Source organism: Mobula birostris, chromosome 9 (assembly GCF_030028105.1).
Source record: "Mobula birostris isolate sMobBir1 chromosome 9, sMobBir1.hap1, whole genome shotgun sequence".
Taxonomy (NCBI): Eukaryota; Metazoa; Chordata; class Chondrichthyes; order Myliobatiformes; family Myliobatidae; genus Mobula; species Mobula birostris.
This window is the reverse complement of record NC_092378.1, coordinates 65,832,457-65,838,456: the sequence shown is the minus strand read 5'-3', so window position 1 is coordinate 65,838,456 and position 6,000 is coordinate 65,832,457.

Here is a 6,000-nt window from a genome sequence, read left to right as displayed (position 1 = left end):
AGAAACCTTTTTGCTGGGAGATCTGTGAGCGGGTGCAGATTACTCCAAAGAGAAGAGAAGTGAGAAAGGAGAAGGTGGACGTGATATTCGGGGAGATGGAGGGGGTGTGGTGAAGAGTTGTGGAACTGAACAGGGACCGATTGTTTGTTCCTGTGCTGTAACATCCATTCAAATGCTGATTGTTGACAGATTTATTCGAAGCACCCTCTGGCTGTGTAGCAAAAATGGAAGCATCCCCCAGTGAATGATTTTTATAAAGATTATTCAGAGTACATTGGCAGAAAGAACCTTACCAAATATAGCCAGAGAGCAGAGTGTATAGCATCTCTGTGCAGTTTTATTATCACAGAATCTTTATTGCTACAGAAAAATTAATTGGTGATTCGGGGTGCCATCACCAGTGTGTCCAGAATTCGAGGCTGAGTGTTCAGTGATCAGCAGGTCCTAGGGTCGATGCTGAAGATCAAGGCCCAGGGATTGATCAGAAATAGAGAGATTGAGGTCTGATGGTTGGAGCCCAAGTCTGCGAACCTCTGGGAGCTCCCTGGGGATATGAAAGGCCCAATGTCTGTGAGTCCGAGTCCACTGGTTTCCTTGCCCTGGGGTATGTGCATAGGAGGGAGGGAGGGAGGGAGAAATGGTGCTTGTTTTTGCTGTTGTCATGTTCTGTATTGTCTGTTGAACATTATGGGCTGCTATGTCGGCACTGGGACGTGTGGCAACATTTGCGAGTTGCTCCCAGCACATCCTTAGATGATGCAAATGACGCATTTCACTGAATGGTTTGATAAACATGTGAGGAAGAAATCTGAATCTAGAATCTTAAGTCGTAAATCTTGAAGAAGTTTAACAACAGTCTCTGAACAGGAGAGCTTGCAATCATCTTGGCTCAACTACAACACTTTCTCCAGAGAAGACAATGTGAAGCCTTTCAAAATCAGGAGTGTCATGAAGAAGCAATGGTTATCCAGGGTGTGCACACTCATATGCAAATTTACATCAAGACATTCCTTTTTGCAGTTCAACAGTGATTTATTTATGAAGTAACTTTCCAGGATTCGAGTCTTGCAGGCAAATCCAACAGTTTTTGCTCACCATTCCCTTTCTCCTTGCATTGGACAAATTTATTGTACTTTGGCTTTGATTAAAACATGCTCAGACTTGGGGTTGTTATGCACCGTAGCGTAACAGTTAGCAGCCCCAACAACCCGGCTTCATTCCCGCCACTGTCTGCGAGGAGTTTCTATGTTCTCCCCGTGACTCTGTAGGTTTCCTCCGGATTTTCTGCCTTAACAGAACATAGATCATTACAGCACAGTACAGGCCCTTCAGCCCACGATGTTGTGCCAACCTTTTAATCTACTCTAAGATCAATCTAACTCTTCCCTCCTACACAGCCCTTCATTTTTCTATCATTCATGTGCTCATGTGTTTTCTAAGAGTTTCTTAAATTCCCCTGTGCTGTGTCCCTAAATAAAATAAAATTAAAAAAAAAACTGTTGCTTCCAGAGCAGTCAGAGGTTTTAAAAAGATAAATGGTGGAGCGTGATAGGTTAGTGAACAACAGTGTCCTTCGGGTCATAATTAGCATAATCTTACACTTGCATACTAATAATGGCATTATTTTACATAATCACACTATAATTCACAGCACTGGTATGTTGTGTACCATTGTGGAGGGAACTTGTGTCCCTGGAACATTTGTTTATCACAGAAACAAGTTAAATTGTTCTTTTACAAATATAGTCATGAAAATTTGAGAGGATTAGAATATAAAAGCAAGGATGTAATGCTGAGACTTTATATGACAATGATCAGACTGCACTTAGAGTGTTGTAAAGAGTTTGGATCCTCCATCTAAGAAAGAATGTGCTGGCATTGGAGAGGGTCCAGAGGAGGTTCACAAGAATGGTTCTGGGAATGAAAGGGTTAAGGTATAAGGAGTGTTTGCTGGCTCTGGGCCTGTACTCACTGGAGTTTAGAAGAGTGGGAGGTTGGGGCTCATAGAAAACTATTGAATATTGAAAGGCCTAGGTACTGTAGAGAGGATGTTTCCAATAGTGGGGGAGTCTCGGACCAGAGGGCACAGCCTCAGAATGGAAGGATGCCCCTTTAGAACAGAGATAAGGAGGAATTTCTTTAGCCAGATAGTGGCGAATCTGTGGAATTCATTGACAGAGATGCTTGTGGAAGCTATGTTGTTGTGTATATTTAAAGAGGAAGTTAATAGGTTCTTGATTAGTAAGAGCTTCAGAGTTTACAGGGAGAAGGCCAGAGAATGGGTTTGTGAGGGATAATAAATCAGCCATGATGGAACAGCAGGGCATTGTTGATGGGCTGAATGGCCTAACTCTGCTCCTATGTCTTACAGTGTTAAATGGACACATTTTGGCCTCACCCTCAATGGTCAACATCTATGTGGGTAACGGGAAGTACACACTCTGTTGTTTAGTGCATGGAAGGACTGCCCTTCTCTCTAACCCTTCCCCTCCTGGGGTGGGGTGCAGTGCCCCTGGGATGTTCAGAGTTAAATATAAATAGTAAACGTTCCCCAAATGCAATCAGATGGACTCTTGACCTCACAATCAATTTGTTATGACCTTGCACCTTATTGACTACCTGCACAACACTTTCTCTGTGAGGGCATATCTCATTCTGCATTCCATTATTATTATTATTATTATTATTATTGTATTTTTTTATTTTTTCTCAGCTTAAGCTGGTACAGCTAAAGCCTAAAGTGCAGGAATAGCCTAGCATACTCATTTCTCAATTGCTAGGAACTTCTGGACTATCCTAGTGGTATTTAGTATTGTGGCTTTCTGGAGATTTACATACATATTGCTGTGTTGGCCTAATTGTTTAATGCTATTGTGTAGTGACTTTGGGATGATACCAGTTGTAGGTATTATTGTCTGATTCAGTAAATTGGAGAGCGGGTTTAAAGTTTGACAAAACCATAGTGGTCTTAGGGTTGCCCTGGAAAGTGCCTCAGTTTACGTTAATAATGATGGTTGTTCATAGATAAGATGATTATAGTACGCCAGTGCTTCATGTGATGTTGTAGGAATTTCACAGGTTTATATATATTAAGAGCTTCTATTAACCAAGAATAAAATGCATTTTTGTAGTCAATATAACAACATGAAAGATTTCCACTGGGCTTTTTTTAGAATTATAGAATCTATTATCAGTTGTTCTTTACATCCTTTCACACCATTATGGCATCTTTTTTGCTCTTCTGTAAGTATACTGTGGTTATCTAAGTGAGTGGTAATTAGCAGCGAGATGTATGATGTTACAATTTTATTTTTAATAGGACGATATTTTGATGGATCATTGGTGATTTCTCCTTTACGTAAGAGAAATGTTTAAAGTTTAAAAGTTCAAAATAAAATTTATTTTCAGAGTACATATGTGTCACCACACACAATCCTGAGATTCCTCTTCTGTGGGCATACTTAGCAAATCTATAGAACAGTAACTGTAAGCTGTAAACATCAGGAGCTGTTAATTGTAAACAAACTGTGCAAATGCAGGTATAAATAAACAGCAATAAATAACAAGCATGAAATAACAAGATAATAGAGTCCTTAAATGAGTGTACTTTACTCCTTTTGTTCAAGAGCCTGATGGTTGAGGTGTAGTAACTGTTCCTGAACCTGGAGGTATGAGTCCTCAGGCACCCGTACCTTCTACTCAATGGCAGCAGCGAGAAAAGAGCATGGCCTGGGTGGTGAGGATCTTTGACGATGGATGCTGCTTTACTACAGCAACATTTCATGTAGATGTGCTCAGTGGTTGGGACGACTTTACCTGTGATGTACTGGGCTGAATTCACTAACTTTTGTGGGATTTTCCGCACAAAGGAATTGGTGTTCCCATACCAGTCAGTACACTTTCCACCTCACACCTATAGAAGTTTGCCAAGGTTTTTGATGACATACCGAACCTCCGCAGACTCCTGAGGAAGTAAAGGTGCTGTCGTGCTTTCTTTGCAATGGTATTTATCTAACGGGTCCAGGAAAGGTCCTGTTAGATAGTGACATCCAGGAATTTAAAGTTACTGATCCTTTCCATCTCTGATCCTTCCGATGAGTATTGGCTCATGGACCTCTAGTTTCCTTCTCTTGAAGTCTACAAACAGTTCCTTGGTCTTATTGACATTGTTATTACACCACTCAGCCAAGTTTTCAATCTCCCTCCTGAATGCTGATTTATCACCCCTTTGATACAGCCCACAACAGTGGTGTCATCAGCAAACTTGTATATGGTGTTGGAGCTGAACTTAGCCACATAGATTTGTTTTATCTTCTACCAAAAAATTGGGCACTGTTTCAGGATTTTTAAGAAAATTGTTGATATTGTTATTATTATATTCTTATTTTTCTCAGCTCAAGCTCGTAAAACCGGAGGTATGGGCATAGCAAAGTGCATTCATTCTAGTGACGTTTAGTATTGTGGTTTTCTGGAGATTTACATAAATATTGCTGTGTCGACCTACTTGTTTAATGCTATTGTGTAGTGATTTTGGGATGATACCAGTTGTAGATATTACTATTGGGTCAGTGTTCATGTTCCATAGTATTTCAATTTCCTCTTTTAATTCAGCATATTTCTGGTGTTTTTCACTTAGTGATTTCTGTAAGTTATCTGTGTTTGCAATGGTTATATCTATTATGTAAGCTGTTCTTGCTTGTTTACCCTGTAATATTATATCCGGGCAGTCATCATAGATTGTCCTGTCAGTAATAATGGATCAGTCATAATATAATTTGTAGCACTGTGACTCTAAAACTGGATCAGGCTTGTATTTATAGTAAGGTATGATGTCTTTCATGAGTTTGCATTTTAAAGCAAGAATTTGATGAATGATTTTTGCCACTTGATTGTGCCTGTGTAAGTAATCAGATTGAGTTAACCTGCTGTGGGATCCTACAATGTGTTGGATTGTTTCTGGTTTCTCTTGGCATTTTCTACATTTATTATCTTGAATTTGTAGGTTTTTTATTATGTATTTTGGTAATATTTTGATAATTCCAATATCCTCGGACATATCATGTGTGTTTCTCCAAATGAACAACCAAGTGTTTAGTTGTTAACTATACAAAGCCTTGATATTCATGTGTACACTGTCAAAACACAGGAGTCCAGGGCATCATACTCTCCATAATACAGAAAGAAGCTACTTGCCCCTCTGAGTCCATGCTAGCCTTCAGAGTAATCCCATCAATCCTATTTCCCGACTTTATTTCCTGGCACCTTGTCCAACAACCCCTGCTGATTCTCCTATTTCTCACCGACATCAGGGGAAATTGGTCAACAATTAGCCCTCTAAATATCTTTGGGATCACCTCATCAAATGTGCCTCTCCCTTTGCCACTGATTACCTTGCCCCCTGCCCCCCCCCCACATGATGGAGATTTACACAGGCTGATTGTGGAGTCACAGACTCACACAGCATGGAGGCAGGCTTTTTGGTCCAACAGGCCCATGCTGATTGAGATTCCCATCTAAGCTAGGCCTATTTGGCCCATATTCCTCTCAACCAGGGGTTCCCAAGCTTTTTTATGCCACAGACCATTAAGCAAGGGTTCTGTGGTCTCCAGGTTGCGAACTCCTTCTCTGAACCTTTCCTGTCAATGTACTACAAATGTCTTTTAGATATTGCTATTGCACCTGCCTCAACAATTTCCTCCGACAGCTGGATCCATACACTGACACCCCTCTGGGTAAAGAAGCTGCCCCTCAGGCTCCTACTAAACATTGCTTAACAGCCTTTGTTTGCACGTAGTTTCTTTTAATTGATTTGGAAGGCACAGGATAGGTACGTCCCAAAGGTGAAGAAGTATTCTAAAGGGAGGATGAGGTAACCGTGGCTGACGAGGGAAGTCAAGGACAGCATAAAAGGGAAAGAGAAGGCATATAATAGAGCAAAAATTAGTGGAAAGTTAGAGGATTGGGAAACTTTTAAAAACCACCGGAAAACAACTAAAAAAA